This window comes from Chrysemys picta, chromosome 19 (assembly GCF_011386835.1).
Source record: "Chrysemys picta bellii isolate R12L10 chromosome 19, ASM1138683v2, whole genome shotgun sequence".
NCBI lineage: Eukaryota > Metazoa > Chordata > Testudines > Emydidae > Chrysemys > Chrysemys picta.
The window spans coordinates 23,286,854-23,303,515 of NC_088809.1; the positions used below are offsets into that span (position 1 = coordinate 23,286,854).

At 57.9% G+C, this 16,662-nt stretch overlaps 1 protein-coding gene and 1 long non-coding RNA gene across 5 annotated transcripts in view; one reads left to right on the top strand and one right to left on the bottom strand.

Annotated features, from left to right (window-relative positions):
- The window catches only part of LOC135976652 (fibrinogen-like protein 1-like protein), a 58,580-nt gene that overhangs the window by 31,189 nt on the left and 10,729 nt on the right, over positions 1 to 16,662 (top strand). Inside the window, exon 2 of one of the 3 annotated variants that reach the window (XR_010593975.1) lies at positions 388 to 1,379. The exons of the other annotated variants lie outside the window; for them this stretch is intronic. The gene's annotated coding sequence lies outside the window, so the exon portion shown is untranslated. Of the gene's footprint in view, positions 1 to 387; positions 1,380 to 16,662 lie in introns of those variants that run through there. 3 annotated transcript variants of the gene reach the window in all.
- On the bottom strand, positions 7,298 to 11,098 carry LOC135976567 (uncharacterized). 2 transcript variants are annotated; one of them, XR_010593806.1, is made up of 3 exons: positions 9,746 to 11,098; positions 8,729 to 8,824; positions 7,298 to 7,574 (listed from the first exon to the last, which is right to left on the bottom strand). It is a non-coding gene; the product is annotated as an uncharacterized LOC135976567 (long non-coding RNA). The 2 variants fall into 2 exon arrangements; XR_010593805.1 differs by lacking the exon at positions 9,746 to 11,098 and having other exon boundaries at positions 8,729 to 9,028.

Here is a 16,662-nt window from a genome sequence, read left to right on the forward strand (position 1 = left end):
AAGAACAAATCATTCCCAACCAATCCTAGCTCCTTCTTTGGCAGGGTTACGGGCCTAGTGGAAGTGGGTAAACAGTAGATGTGATCCATCTTGGTGTTAATAAGGACATTCTCACAAACAAACTAGGGAGATGTGGTCTAGATGCAATTAGTATAATATGTGTGCACAGATGGTTGCAAGCCCGTACTCCAACAGCCCAGAACCAAACAGCAGGAAGCAGATCATGCAATGAACTCCTGCCAGTGCGTGTAGATTGCATTACATGCACCCCTGTGTGGGGAGGAGGAGCTGCTCTGGCTGGGGCAGGGATGGGGAGGGACCAAACAGGCTGGTTAGTGAGAGGCTGCCTTGACCCCAGACTCACACCCGCTCCCCGCTCGGTTCCAGGATGGCCAGGCTCCTGAGGAGGTTCAGGAAGAAGGCTCTGCAGGTGGCCCCAGAGCCTGAGGGAAGCAGCTGCCATCTTCCCCCGGAGCAGAGCGGCTCCTCCGTCCCCACTGGCGGGGAAGGAGCTCCCGGCCAGGCCAGGAGGTGGAAGTGCCCAGCCTTCTGGCGGAGAAAACCCGCTCCCAGCGCAGGCGCCGAGGTGGGAGAGGCCAGGTCGAAATGGAGCTGGGCCAGGCTGCGGCTGGGCAGGCAGGACCCAGCGCAGGAGGGGAGCCGGGCAGGGTGACTCTGGGGCATGTTGTGTGGGCAGCAGCGGCCCCAGGAGCCCAGCCCTGATTCCCAGCAGGAGGCATCGCCCTGCCCGGTCAGTGAGGACCTTCCAGCCTCCCCAGGGCAGGAGGTGGAGGATCCCTGTCCCACCACCAGCAGCTCGGCCCGCTCCCCATGGGACAGCAGCAGTGCCTGGGACTCGGGCAGCAGCGAGGCCGATGGGCGCCGCAGCTTTGTTCCAGGTGAGAAGTCAGGCTGGGCTCAGGGAGAGGTGAAGGCGGGGCTGTGAACACCCTGGGCCCAGGCCCTCGATCAGTGCTATGCGGGCGGGTCCCCAGCCCAGGGGTTTGGCCTGAGCCACATGAACCCCACTGACACTAGATGCTGCCACTTTGGTCCTTGGTGCTCCAGTTGGGGGGAGGCACCTCTCAGGGAGTCCAGGACAGTCTGGGGGGGTCTCTTTGCTATGGGCTCCTGAAGGAGTTGGCTTTGGGGAGAGGCTCACTCCCAGGATCAGATACAGGAGGGGCAGCAGGGTCCAGGGAACAGGTGCTATTCCTGCCCTGCCACTGTCTGTCTGAGAAACCTTGGCCTTGTCATTCCCTGGCTCGGTGCCTCAGTTTCCCTTCTTGCCAGCCTGTGCCTATTTCCCTGCAGTTTCACCTGCGTGTTGGTGCCAGTCCCATCCCCGCACTGCACAGTCTAATACCGGCTCCTCTCTCTTGCCAGCACCATGACGCCTGCCCTGGAGCCAGAGCTGGAGACCCACCTCCTCCAAGCTGCCCTGCACGCTGTCTTCACCCTGGGCATGGAGAAGGACACCACCCAAGTGCAGGTAGATCATGCTAAAGTCATGGATAGAAGAGCCAGCTGTCATCCTGCCATGAATCCTTGCTAATTGCCTGCAGTGGGATGTGAATGAGAGAGGCCAGGATATGTGTTTGGGGTCTCACCAGTGCTTCCCAGAGACCCCACTTCCCATCCTGTGGCAAGTTTAGCCCCAGTTTCCCTAACTCTGACCCATGGCTCTCCCTTGCTTTCAGGATCTGCCGAGGGTCTTGCCAGACCTCCTGGACGCCATGCTGGGGAACCTGCTGGCAGAGTCCCCAGACACCGACAGGTTCCAGTACATCTTGGAGGTGAGCCCGATGAGAGGGGTGGGGGCAATTTTACCTTCACTCTTAGATCCATTTTCCAGTCTGGCCTCCTAGCCGGGCCCCCAATGGGCGTCCTTGGTCAGGGCAGTCAGTGCAATGCCTCCTTTCCCCACAGCACATTAACTACTGGATCGTGTCCAGGGTGCTGCGAGAGAGAGCCAGGGCCGTTAAGAGCAGCACGGCCCTGCTCAGATCCACCATCACCCTCCCCGAGTTTGACATAAGTGACCTCTGACCCCAGCTTCCTGACTCCAGGGGTAGGTGGGCTGGCTCCGACGGGCTGTAGGATCTGCTGCTGCAGGGGCTGTGGGTTAGGAGTGTTCCTCTTCGGGGGGGCAGAGTCAGAGCAGAGAGTGAGCCTGGCTTGAGTCAAGTTCTTCTTGTCTAAGTTAAGTGGTGACTCTGGGCTTCTAAGGGGACTGTGCTCCAGGTTCCTGCCTCCGTGTCATCCTGGAGCAGCTGGGGAAGCAAGTCCTCATGGAGGGCCCTGCCCACAGCCCTGTGCTCCAGGCTTCCTTGGGGGCAGAGGAAATTAAGGGTCTGGCTCTAGCATCTCCTGCAGAGGGGCTGAGGGGAAGGAGAGTCCTGGCCCGGGGGGGACTGGGAGCTGACAGGAAAATGCTGATGGAGTCCCCTCTCCCTCTCCCGTCCATTAGAACTCAGCGGAATTCCCCAGGATGGGTCACCACAGGGCACAGCTGGCTCTGTCCGTCAGTGACCCAGCCAAGGACATCAGCCGGCAGGCCAGGGAGGGGGTTTACCGGCTCTACCAGCTGCTGCTGCACCAGTGGGGTAAGGAACCCAGCTGGGAAATGGCACCTGCTAGAAGAGTGAGACTGGGACCCCAGCCAATTTCTCTCAGACTGACCCCGGCTGGAGGATGAGTCTCTCTATCTCTTTCTGTGTTCCACACCACGCCCTGCAATTCTGTTGGGCCGGGCACGCAGCGAGGACTCTGCCACTGTGCAGCCACCAATGGGATTGGAAGGACACAAGCCCTGCAACCAGAAGGACAAATGTGTGTGTGTCTCTCTCCCTGTCACCTACTCCCTCCTGGGGGAAACCCAGCAGCTGATGGGGGACAAGGTGAGCAGCTGCATTAGACTCAGGAGATTGGGGCGGGGCCCAGGCCTCATTCCCATCCTGTGGGGCCTGGCACAAGGAGCCTGGTGGGGAATGAAAGGGAGAGCAGGTGCTCCTGAGAAGGGAGATGAATTCGCCTACATGAGCAGGAGCGAGCCAGCTTGTCCCCGGAGCAGCTCCACCCAGCTCTTAAGCCAGACTAATTAATGACAAGCTTTGCCTCATCCCAGACGTATGTTCTTAGGACAGGGTGCTATCGCTCTTGGGAAGGGCAGGAGAGTCCCCCAAGTGCCCTCTGCGAGACTCTCCTGTCCCACAGGGCCGCACCCAATTCCTAGTGGTCTGGTGTCTGTGTCACCCGAGCCACCACCCAGAGTTGCTCCCATCACTGGCAGCCTGGGAGGCCAAGGACTGACGGGTGATGGCGTCTGACCAGGCAGGGCTGAGGCACATGGGTAGGGGACGCTTGTCCTGCTGCTGGCAAGGCTGGACCCGTTCTGGAGAGAACAGGAGGATTCAGTCAGCAGTAGGGTTACCATGTCTAATAAATAAAAAAAGAGGACCCTCCACGGGCCCTGGCCCCGCCCATTTCCCCACCCTTAGACCCGCCCCAACTCCGCTCCTTCCCCGCCCTAATTCCGCCCCCTCCTCCCTCCCACTCCCAGCCATGGGGAAAGGGCTGCCCCAGCGCTACCGGCTTCACGGTTTGCCGGGCAGCCCCCAGACCCTGCGCCCCCAGCCGGCGCTTCCCCAGCGCAGCTGGAACCTTAAAGTCTGAGAGGGGAGGAGCGGAGCAGCTCAGCTGGAGCCGGGGAGGAGAAGTGCCTGGCCCGTGGCTCCGGGTCCGGAGGCAGGGGGGGCTGCCCGAAGCCAGTAGCGCTGGCTCGGGCAGCTCGGCTCTTAAAGTCTGAGAGGGGAGGAGCGGAGCAGAGCAGCCGCGGGAAGGGAAGTGCCCGGCCGGCATTTTCTCGGACATGTTTGGCTTTTCGGCAATTCCCCCCGGACGGGGGTTTGATTGCCGAAAAGCAGGAGATATCCAGGAAAAAACGGACATATGGTAACCCTAGTCAGCAGGGGCTGCCGATCCGTCCCATTCACCAGGGCTGCCATCCTGCGGCTTCCGCATTAGTGGCTGGGGAAAGGGAAATGGGATGGGGGGACTTGGGGAAAGGTCTCAACCTCCCCACATCCCACTTCACTGCTGCCAGAATCCCTCCTGCCCCCCCGCTACAGTTCCCTCCCTACCCAACCTGGGAGGGGCTGGAGGAGGGGGGTCTGAGAACTTGAGCTGTGGATTGGAGGTGGAACAGCTGTCAGTGGCACTGAGGGGGAAGTGGCAGGAGCTCCCCGTACAAGGAGGGGGGTTGCCACTGGAGGTCACTAGGAAGGACAACAAGACTCCATCCTGGGGGTCAGGAGGGGGAAATCCATCCCTCAGAGGTGGGCAGGGGCTGGGTGGAAATGCTGCTGGTTCCAGGGGCCGTTAATCCCCCCTGATTCCTCGGAGGCGCCTGAGTCTCAGACAGGTTCTCGTTCCCTTGCAGCAGGAGGACGTCATGGCGAATGTGATCGCCAGCTCCGTATCATGCGGCACTTGCGCCAGGTGCCCGAGGCGCTGCAGGGCCTGTGCCTCTGAGGCCACCAGCAACTCCCGCTCTCTGCTGCAGGTACTGCTCTGGCTCTCTGTAAATGGGGAGCTAGTGGAAGGGGAAGTGGAGCCCCCTGGCACTCACAGAAACTCTCTCCCCTCTCTGTGGAGCAGGGTCCTTTCCTCTGCCCCCAAATTCCTTCATCTGGGACAGGAGCTCTTTCCCTCACACCCATTCCCCTCCCCCCTTTCCTTGATCTACCCCCATCCCATTCCCCCTGCGCCCAGGCAGAGCTCTGCCTGCCCCATATGGTGCAGAAAGGCCTGTGATATGCAGGGGGTCAGATTAGATGCTCTAACTGTCTCTTCTGCCCATAAAGTCTACTCATTTCTGAGAAACCGAGTGTAGCATTGGGAGCAGCCTCTGCTGTTTTACTGTCTAGCCGGCTTGCTTCCTAGAATGAACACTCATTGAGCGGGGTGATCCACAGGGAGTAGCTCAAACCTCCAAAGGGTCTGGCCTGTGGCAGGACATTAACACTGCAGGGGAGGGGTGGGTGTGGCAGTGACATCACAAAGGCCTTTTGCAGGACCTCAGCCTATTGGTCAAAGGTGCTGGGGCGGTGGTGACCTCACAGAGAGATGCTGACATCAGCCAGGCAGGACAGGGGCGCAGGGCCAGGGAAACCTCTGAGTCCCCTGTAGCTTTCCTTCAGCAAGTCTCCTTCTCGAGGTCTCTCTTTGAGGACTGAGAGAGTATTAGGGGTCACGTACGTGAGCGCCAGGAGGAACCTCTTTTGAGTTTTCTCCTTTCTTTTTCCTGTTTTCACTAGAAAACAGATGTCCCTGTTTAGAAGGTAGGAGCCTCCGAGAGGTTTGGAACTTGTTCAGTCTGATCCATCTGTTCCACAAGTCCTTCAGTCCAATCCACTTCCCTAACTAATTTCCTTAACTTTTTAAAATTAGCCCTTTTGAAAAAAAAAAACCCTAGTCACAGATCTATTTTTGCTTACCCTTCCATTTAGTTTAAACTGAATTAGCTCATGATCGCTCAAACCAAGGCTGTCCCCTACAACCATTTCTTCTAAGAGATCCTCACTACTCACCAAAACGAAATCTAAAATGGCATCCCCTCTTGTTGGTTCAGCAACTACTTGGTGAAGGAATCCATCAGCTATCACATCTAAGAAAATCTGAGCCCTATTATATTACTAGCACTTGTCCTCCAGTCTATATCTGGGAAGTTAAAGTCTCCCATGATCACACAATTCCCATTAGTATTTACTTCATCAAAAACATTGAAGAGGTCTCTATCCCTATCCAAATCAGACTCCTGTTCTAACAGACAGCAAACCCCCCCCCCCACCCCCCACCCCGAAAGGCAGAGATAGAGCCCAGGAATCGAGATGGTGGGGAAATTTCATTGAAACCGTTTCTGACCGAAAATCCTATTCAAACTAAACCAGTTTGTTTCTTGAAATCATAACAAGTGGCAATGAAAATTCTTTCTCACAATGTGTTAAATTGTCTCGTGGCACTCAAAGAGGAGACACTTAGATCTCAAAAAGTAGATAAGATGCTTCAGTCTGAGCTAAGTAGTTGCTGCTCTTAACAATTGCAAAATAATACAATACAAATAAAATAAACTATTTCAGCCATTCTATTATGTCCTAATCTGATCTGAGTAAACATGATAGGACACCTCATCTTATGCACTGCTCCTAGTGACACTCTCCAATAGACCCAGCAGTCCTTATTTCCAGGCCCCTTCACTAACCACTGCTGCACACTCCCTCCCACAGCTGGCAATTACAACCAGGCCCTCGTGTCCGGTCCCCCTGCTTTGAGAGGGAGTGTGCTCCGCTGGAGTGATTGGAGCAGGGAACTGGGAGTCAGGACTCCTGGGTTCCATTGCTGGTTTCCTATTGACCTGTGGGACTTGAGGTAAGTTGCTGCCCCCTCTAGGCTCTGTCCCCAGCAGTCAAATGGGGATTTCATACTTTCCCACTATTGGAAAGTGCTGGGAGAATCCCCCAGCAAAAGCTGCTCTGACAGTGCTAAGCAGCATCTGTTTGCTTGTGAGAATGTCCTATGGGACTGTGTCAAAAGCCTTATTAACACCAAGATAGATCACATCTACTGTTTACCCACCTCCACTAGGCCCCTAACCCTGCCAAAGAAGGAGCTAGGATTGGTCTGGAATGATTTGTTCTTGACAAGTCCATGCTCACTAGTCCTAAGAACCAAATTGTCCTGCAGGTGCTGACAAACTGATTGTTTAAAAAACAGAGGCTGCTCCGAATGCTACACTCGGTTTCTCAGAAATGAGTAGACTTTATGGGCAGCAGAGACCGTTAGAGCATCTAATCTGACCCCCTGCATATCACAGGCCTCCTGTCTACCACAATAGCTACTTTTGGGGCAAACACATTCCGGAAAGGCATCTAGTCTTTATTAAATGACATCAAGAGATGGAGAATCCACCAGCTTCTTCCTGGGTTCCATCGTCCTCGCTGTTGAATATTTGTGCCTTATTTGTCAAAGGAATTTGTCTCTTTTCACCTTCCAGCCATTGGGTCTTGTTCTGCCTTTCTCTGCTCGATTAAAGAGCCCTTTAATACCCAATATTTTCTCTCCATTAAGGCATTTCAACACTTCAGTGAAGTCACCTTTCAATCTTCTTTTGATAAGCTAAACAGGTTGAGCTCTTTCAATAGCTCACTAGAAGGCATTTTTCTCCAGCCCTCAGAACATTTGGTGGCTCTTTGCTGCCCCAGCTCCAATTTCTAGGACCATCTTTTTCAAAGGAGGACACCAACACTGGAGGCAGTATTCCAATAGCAGTCTCACTGCTGCTGTGTCACCTCCCTATCCTACTCACGGCTCTTCTCCTTCGTCTAATGATGGCTTTAGCCCTGTTCACCACAGCATCACACTGGGAGCTCATGTTGAGTGGCTTCTCCACTCTGGCCCCTAAATCCTTTTCAGAGTCACTGCTTTCCTGGATACACGTCCCCATTCTGGAGGTGTGGCCGGCGTGCCTTGTTGCCACGTATAGGACCTTGCATTGGGAGAAATGCCGTCCAGCCCTGCTGGTACATAGGGGATAAGCACAGAACAAACACACTTCAGGAGCTGTGTTGTCCATAGGCTCTGAACAACATGTGGGGGCCAGCAGATTACAAACGCACGACAGACCTGTAGTGTAGACAGGTCCCAACTGCGTCTCCGTTTCCCACCCTGCTCTAAGTTTAGTCACAGCCGCCATGTCTTTTCCGCCATGTCCCTTAACCCCACGTCACTGCAGAAGAGAGATTTTCTGGTAGCCAGCTGGCTCTCCTGCAGGTGGATGTCGTTCCGAAAGACGTGCTCTGGCTCAGTCCCATGCTATGGTTGGCTGAAGGAACCACTTGGTTATATTCTAGGCCCTGAGTTATACAGGAGGGGCGACTAGATGCACATAATGGTCCTTTCTGACCTGAACTTCTATCAATCGCTACATTTTCTGCTGCTAGGAAGAGAACTCTGGACCTATTTTCTCTCATTCACTTTCAGTCGGAATAATTTCAATCCAGGCCAAAGGATTTCCTCTTCCATTGTGTCTTCAGCACCTTTGGGAGCAACCAGTTACTGTTACCCACAGGTTACCAGTTTCAACCTGTCCCAGGGTGAGATGGCCAGGAAAGGGGTTGGAGCTCAACTGCACCTGGCCCAGGTGATGCAGCTCCCTAGGGTGAAGGGAATAAGTGTGGGGGTCACATGACAAGACGCAGCCTGTGACTAGGACCCAGGCCTGCTGAGAGATAGAAGGGCAGCCTGTGCTCAGCCAGGAGAGAGACCCCAAGGGAAGCAGGCATGGGAGGGGCTTGGAGAGTCCTTTAAAGGTCAGGAACAAGCTGGGAAGGGGCCAGGCTGAGCACTAAGGACAAGGCCCTAGGAGGGAAAGACAGGGCAGTATAGGAGATGGGGCAGATAGTCCAGTTGGTTTCGGCTCCCAGGACCAGACACCCAGAGGTGAAGGTGGTTGTCAGGGCTTCTGTCCTTCTTCCCCAGTGTAGATTTGATAGTGGAGAAGACTGATGCCGTAAGGGGGAAGTGAGTTACCCCAAGGTCAGCCAGTGAGTTTATATCACGAATGCATACTCGGAAGGATCCAATAGAAACATGGATTTTCCAGTCTCTTCTTTCTAGGAGTCCCCAGGGCTAAGGTAAAACCCCTGCGGCCCCTCCCCATTCTGCTCACCTCCAAGATGTGCTGGAGTTTGTCTGTGCTGGGGGGTGCTGTCAGCAGGATCGAGAGCTCGTCATCCATGTTCTCTGGGCAGGCCTTGCTCAGAGCCTGCCAGCGGAGGGAGACCAGGGGTCAGGATTAGGGAACCTGGGGTGACACCTGCCAGGATGACAGCAGGCTCTGTAGTCCTTGCCCAGAGCACATTTCTGCAGAGGGCCTAGTGCACAGCAGTGTAGGGAACAGCCCAGCTGCTAGGGATGGGAGCTAGGCTTCCTGGCAGAGTCCAGCACCTAAAGCCCAGCATCTGCAAGGAAGGGATTCCCCACAGAGGGGCAACATCATCTCCCACACACAGGGAGTCTCCCCCTGACACTTGATTCATCCTATGGCCTGTTCCCATCCTATGGCCTGTTCCCATCTCTGCCCACCACACTCCCAACTCAGCAGCTCCAGCTACCGAAGGAAGCACGAACCAGAGGCCTTCCTGCTCCTGGGACAGAGGAGTAGGTTGATGATCTACCTGGATGTGAGCGTTGGCCTTCCCCATACCCAGGGTCTAGACTCCATTCAGGGCAGCGCACAGGAACTGCGATTCCTATTCTGGATCTAGTGGCAGCTTCAGTTTGCTGGCAGGAGACTGTACATGAGACCTTGCAGTTGCGGGGGTGACACAGGCACTAACATGTGCATGGAAGTTTGAGCAACAGGGCAGAGGCCTGTGTGGGGCAAGGAGGGCAGGGATTTGGGAAGCAAGAGCAGAGGATCAAACCCTTTCTTAATGTGGGTCGGGATGATCCCCATTTCAAAGACAGAGAAAGTGAGGCACCAGGTGGGAGAGTGACCTGACCAGGATCACGTTACTGCTCAGTGGCAGGACTGCAGACAACCCGTTCCCTGATCTCCTCACTGGACGCTGCTGCCCCTCCTGTATGACCCCTCCAGCCATCCTCGCCCACAGGCCATCCCCACCGCTCTCCAATACCAGGCTGTTTCCACAATAGAAGCAGGCTTGTAACAGAGTTCACTCACCGATAGGTGCCCCTTCCTTCAAGGCCTGGGGTCACAGATTTCTTGGGCTAGCACGCCCGCCAGCAGGTTTTGGGCTGGGAACTCAGCCCTTCGGCCAGGCGACCATCTTTTAGTCCACTCCTTCCTGGGTCGCGCTCATCCCAAACGAAAAGTCAAAAAATGTCTTGAACTGAAACAAGATCCTCTGTCCCTTGGGGGCTTTTCCTCAGCCTGACTTTGGCTCGGCCTGCCCTTGCTGGCCTTGGTAGCCCTTTCTATGGCCCTGTACATCCCCTTCCTTAGAGATCGTGGGAGAACCAGTCCTACCCTGGATTCTAGGTTCTGCCCCAAGGCCCTGTACCGAACAGCTAGGCCTGCTCCTGTACCTTTGTTGCGGTTTCCCCTGGTTTCCCCTCAGCTGGAGCTCACTCTAATCCATTTGGCCTAGCTCCAGGCTTTATAGCCCACAGGCCAAGCCCCCCGTTATATACCCTCCTCCTTAGAACCTGGCCCACGCGGGGGCAAGTTCTATTCTTCTCCAAGCTTCATCCCTCCTCATCTCATCGCTGTCACTGGGAGCCAGGGACAGGGGAAGCTCCCAGCCAGGCTGTGCATCGAGGATCCCATTTCTCCCCCAAGAGACCCACACGCCCCAAGGAGTAAATGGCTCTTACCTCCATGAGAGAGCAGGGTCTCCCATCTAAGCCTCTCTAACCCCCAGCATTGCTTGCTTGGATGGGACGAGGTGACCTGTCCCCACTGCTCCCTGACGTGGCTCAGCTGCAGGCTGTGCCCGTCTGGGAGGCTGTGCCAGATCCCAGGGCCTGGAAGACAGCTGGGAATGAGGCTCCGATTCACACCCAGAGACCCCATAGAAGGGCCAAGGGGAGAATAAAGGGCAGGAGGTGAAGCTAGCCCTGAGCCTCTGTCCCACCCCCACCTCCTCAAAAGTGGAGCTTTCCGAGCTTCAGTGGGGCTAGGGGTGGGGCCCTGACACAACGGCCTTTCTGCACCATATGGGGCAGGCAGAGCTCTGCCTGGGCGCAGGGGGAATGGGATGGGGGTAGATCAAGGAAAGTGGGGAGGGGAATGGGTGTGAGGGAAAGAGCTCCTGTCCCAGATGAAGGAATTTGGGGGCAGAGGAAAGGACCCTGCTCCACAGAGAGGGGAGAGGGTTTCTGTGAGTGCCAGGGGGCTCCATTTCTCCTTCCACTAGCTCCCCATTTACAGAGAGCCAGAGCAGTACCTGCAGCAGGGAGCGGGAGTTGCTGGTGGCCTCAGAGGCACAGGCCCTGCAGCGCCTCGGGCACCTGGCGCAAGTGCCGCATGATACGGAGCTGGCGCATCACATTGGCCGTGACGTCCTCCTGCTGCAAGGGAACGAGAACCTGTCTGAGACTCAGACGCCTCTGAGGAATCAGGGGGGATTAACGACCCCTGGAACCAGCAGCATTTCCACCCAGCCCCTGCCCACCTCTGAGGGATGGATTCCCCCTCCTGACCCCCAGGATGGAGTCTTGTTGTCCTTCCTAGTGACCTCCAGTGGCAACCCTCCTCCTTGTACGGGGAGCTCCTGCCACCTCCCCCTCAGTGCCCCTGACAGCTGTTCCACCTCCAATCCACAGCTCAAGTTCTCAGACCCCTCTCCTCCAGCCCCACCCAGGTTGGGTAGGGAGAGGATTGTAGCGGGGGGGGCAGGAGGGATTCTGGCAGCAGTGAAGTGGGATGTGGGGAGGTTGAGACCTTTCCCCAAGTCACCCCAGCCACTAATGCTGAAGCCACAGGATGGCAGCCCTGGTGAATGGGACAGATCGGCAGCCCCTGCTGACTGAATCCTCCTGTTCTCTCCAGCAGGGCCGGCTTTAGGAAGGGTGGGGCCCAATTCGAACATTTTTGGCGGGGCCCCGGCAGGGATGACTAACAAAAAAAATAATGTAAAAAAAAGCCTTTCATTTCTTCCATGTATTATTTACTTTCTATAACTATATAAATAATAAAATTATATATTATGTACATTGCATCATATATGCTGTTGATCGGTTATTAATGAGCTCCGTTTCACGTGTGTGGGCCCCGCCACTCCCTGGGGGTGTGCTAGGGTGACCAGATGTCCTGATTTTATAGGGACAGCCCCGATTTTGGGGTCTTTTTCTTATAGGATCCTATTATCCCCCACCCGCTGTCCCGATTTTTCACACTTGCTGTCTGGTCACCCTAGTGGTGTGCACATGTGTGGGTCCCAGCTGCTCCCTGCCCCCCTCATTGAAGCAGGTGTGCAGGGTTATTGCCCTGGGAACTGCAGGGCACCAGTGGACACGGGGCTGGCTGGAGGCAGGGCAGGGGCTCACTGGAGGTAGGGTCTGGCTGCAGACAGGGCAAGGGGTGCGGGGCTGGCTGGAGACAGGGGTGTGGGGCTGGCTGGCTTTGGGCAGGGCCGCAGGGGGGTGCGGCAGGGGTTGCCTGGAGACAGGGCAGGGGGTGCGGCAGAGGCTGGCTGTGGGCAGGGGGTGCAGGGCTGGCTGCAGGCAGGGCAGGGGGGCGGGGCTGGTGCGGGCAGAACAGGGGGGGCGGGGCTGGAGGTAGGGCAGGGGTGCAGCAGAGGCAGCTGGAGTCCCGGCCCTTTAAATAGCCCCCGAGCCCCCCGCTAACCCAGGGCTCTGGGGGCTATTTAAAGGGCCCAGGGCTCCCCTGCTTCTACCGCCCCGGCCCTTTAAATAGCCACGGGAGCCCTAGGGAAGCAGCAGGGCTCCAGTGGCTATTTAAAGGGCTGGGGCGGTAGAGGCAGCGGGAGCCCCGGACTTTTTAAATAGCCCCCAGAGCCCCGCAGCCCTACCCCAGGGCTCCAGCAGTGGGGTTCTGGTAGCAATTTAAAGGGCCTGGGGCTCCGGCCCCTGCTGGGAGCCCTAGGTCCTTTAAATTGCCCCCTGGGGAAGCCGGGCCACCCTGGTACAGCGCACCGGCTCTTACCGGTTCACCGTACCGGGGCTTGGGCCCGGGGCCCGATTCAGGGGAATTGGTTGAATTGGCCTGGTGGGGGTATGGCCACAGAGCGGCAGAGAGGGGAACCCTGAGGTGTGGGGGCTGGGTGGGTACTGGGAGTTCCTCCTGAAGGGACGGGGGTTGGCCAAGGTCACTCAGACCGGGGTGTGGGATGGGGACTGGCTGAGGGCACTCAGAGCCCCAGGAAGTGGGGGGGGGCTGAGGGGAGGGACTGGCCAGGGGCACTCAGAGCTCGGGGGGGGGGCTGTCCGGGGGGGGCACTCACAGCCCCAGGAGGTGGGTGGGGGAGGGGCACACAGGATTTCAGGAATTCCCTGGCAGTAAAGAGCTGCTGGCGGCAGGGAGGAGCCAGCCGTGACAATCCCCACTTGGGATCCCTGGCTGGGCTAGTGGCTATGGGGGCCCGTGGCCAAGCTGCAGCGGAAGGTGACCTGAAGGAAATGCCTCGGCCTCGGCCTCCGGCTAGGAAGTGCCTGGGCCAGACAATGACCCACCACGCAGTGTCCCAGCTCCCTGCCCCACACCTGCGGGGCACGGCCCCTCCTCTGTAGGGAGGTTGGCATGTACCTTAGTGCTGCTTCCTCCATCCCCAAAAGCCTCTCCCAGCCTGTCTCTCCTGCCATTCAGTACGCACATTACCCTGCTGTGCCATACCCGGGGGGGAACCCCTCGGGGATGGGGGGGCTGTCACACAGCTGGGCAATTTAACCCAGCTGGGCCGGGGTGTCTGTCTCCCTGGAGCTGGGGTCTCAGCCCAGGTGTCTCTCTGCCCTTCCCCCTAGTCGCCCCCAGGCGAGGTGGGAGCGCCCCACGTTGCGTTCCAGCCCCACATTCACACCCACAAGTGCTGGTGGGTTCCAATCCCAGCTGAACACACCCACCCGGCCCTAGTGCGGAGCAGAAGGGCCCAGCGCTGCCCCACAGACCCTCTGGCTCTCCGAGCCCGCTCTTACCCATCACCGCAGCACGTCTGGGCCAGGCTGAACGCTGCTGCTCTGTGCAAAGGGGCTGGCACTTCTCGCTCCTGCCGTACGAGGGGCAGGTGCTGCTACCGACTGCTCCCCCTAACCCCCGCCCTGCTGCGCTCTGGGGATGCTGCCCTGCTGTGGAGCTCTCAGGTGTCTTGAACTGGAATTTGTTTGGAGAGAAACTGCTAAGGAGCCTTATCAGCCCCGAGCAGAGAGTACCTGGGAGCCTGCCTGGGTCGGGCGGGTCTGGTACAGCCTCCCCCCAGATAAGGCTCTTCCCTGGACCTGCCACCCATTGGAATCTGGAACGATTCCCTCCGAGGTAACACCCGGGGCAGCCAGGGCAGGGCACGGCCTGCTCCCCGGGAGCGTTAGGGCTTTCAAGAGTCAGAGGTGCCAGCAGAGCAGGTTGTATGTTAAAGCAGCGAAGAAAGTTGGGGGGGCAGAGGAATTGGGTGCTGTGGCCCCCCTCCATGCCTGGGGCCTATTTGAAAGGCAGCTGTCACACTGTCCCCTTTATCGGGAGTGCCCACTACACCCATCTCATGTAGTCCTCAGCACGGGGAGGGGGAGCATGTTCCCAGCTGAACGGCGTTCGTCCAGGACTCACCGACCCCTATTCCAGGATGGGGGAGTGACCTGAGAGAGAGGTCACCATGTAGCCTGCAATTATCAGTGGCTTCTGGATTCCTCTGGGAAAGGGTTAACCAGGGGCTTAGTTTAGTCCACACTTGGCTTTCTCGGCAGTGCTGGACTCTGGTGGCAGGGAGGGGTCCAGCTCGCACCCTTTCACCTGGCAGGGAAAGTGACCTAAAGGTTAGGATGTTCTCACAGGCTGTCGTAGTTACTGGGACCTTGGCAGGGAGGATTGGTGGCTTGTGGGGCATCGGATACCTCCCCTCCTCCTAGAGCTGTGCAGTAACCAGAACATTACCCCTGCGAGGAGAGGGTTTCGGGGACCCTGGGATCTTGGGAGCCAGGGCTTCTCTCGGCAGCCTGGAAGCCCAGGCCCCCCATCAGCCTGTCAAGCAGGTGGGCAGGCGGGCGAGCTGGCAGGGAGCCAAGCAGCTTTCCGTGCGAAACCTGCCTGCTTTCTGTCTGAAGGTTTGTCCAAATTGACGTGTTCCCACGAAACGTTTGCATTTTGACAAGCTGGCAATTTCTGATGGAAAAACAGTTCCACTGGCAAATTCTGACCAGCGCCTCTCCTGACCGCATAGCTCCCTGCATCTTTGCTGAGCGTGGAATCCGAATGGACTTGACACAGGTGGTTGTGCCCTGGGATGCCATCTCAGCCCAGCTCCCCCAGTGCTCCGGCGCTCACATTCTCCTAGTGGTGACGTCTGACCCTGGGGAGATGAAAGGCCTCTGCAGGTTGTTTCCTGCAGTGTGAGCTTTGGCTGCAGGCTTCTGTCCCCAGCCATGGCACGAAGGAATCTGTCTAGCCAGGCTGGGCGTCCTCCCTCATCTGTGGTCAGAGCTCACACGGGCCCTTCCAGTGACAAGGTGGCAGCATCTGGCCCTGGGAAAACAGACATCTGCTGTGTGCTCACCCCAGAGATTTCTTTCTTTCTGCAAACTGAAGAGGCCTCTCTCCTGTAGCCTCAGCAGAGGCTGCGAGGAGGCCAGCAGGCCCTGTGGCCCCCCGCAGACTTGGGGAGGCCCTGACCAGTAGCTCTAAAGGCCAGAAGACCCCACAGGACAGGTGGGGAACGGGACTGTGACGTTACGTTGCTGTTCCATGGTTCCTTTCTCCTCAGCTGAAGAAGAAACTGAGCCCTGAAGCAAGGCAGCAGACTGGCTTGTCCGTGCGGCTGACCCAGTATTCACCAGAGTGGGGAGAAGGAACAGTGAGGCTGGTGGGCTCCTTCTTCTAAAAAGAAAACAAATCAGAGCATGTTTTTACATCCGGCTTTTGACTCCCCGGCCAACGGGTGTGATCATCCCAGGTAGAAATGTCAGCCTGTAATGCCCGGCTCCTGCTGGCTGCCCCGATGGAGACTCCACTTCCCCTCTCCTCCCCGTAAGGCAGGGGAACTGCCAGCCACTGCCTGGTACTGTCTGCACCCAGCAGCAACACTCCTCTGCCTCCCGCCGCCCTCTCCTCTGCTGAGGTCCCCCGTGCCCTGCCCTGGCACCCTCTCTGCTATGGGGTCAGATACGCGGGGAGAGCAGGGCAGGTCTGTGCCCTCAGCCCCGGGGCTCTCGCACAGAGCTCTGCCCGCAGGCCCAGCCCTGAACATCACGGCGTCAGAGGAGCTTCTCCCACTATCACGGCAGCTCCTCCTGTTGGTGCCCAAAGCCCAGGACTCGCACTCAGGCCCTGAAAGCAGGGCCGGCTCCAGGCACCAGCCGACCAAGCACGTGCTTGGGGCGGCACCTGATAAGGGGCGGCCAATCTTGGGGTAGTGGGTAGTTTTTTTTGTGGGGGGGGGAGTTTGGTCGCTGGGGGTGGGGTGGGTTGTTTTTGTTTCGTCGGCTGGGCGTGTAGGGGGCACTGGGGGGTGGGATTCGGCAGCAGTGCTCCGTGGGGGGGGGGTGGCACGGCGGGGCGCTCCGCGGGGGCGGGGGCGCTGTTTGGCAGCACAGCTCGGCGGTGGGGTGTTTGGCGGCGCGGCGCTCGGTGGGAGATATGTGTGGCGGTGGGAGGGTTCAGCAGCACGGCGCGGCGCTCGGTGGGGGGAGGGGGGGTGTTCGGTGGCGCTCGGTGGGGGGGGTTCGACGGCACGGCATTTGGCGGCGCTCCGTGGGGGGGGTGTTCGGCTACGCAGCGCTCCGCGGAGGTGGGGTGGCGTCGCGGTGCTGAGGGCCTGTGTTATGGCGGCGCTATGGAGGGCGGCACTCTTTTTTTTTGCTTGGGGCGGCAAAAAAATTAGAGCCAGCCCTGCCTGAGAGTTGGGAACGTTGCAGCACAGCCCAGCCCCGGCTGCTGGGAGAGGAAGGCCACCCCACCTCCCTGGCTGGGAGAGC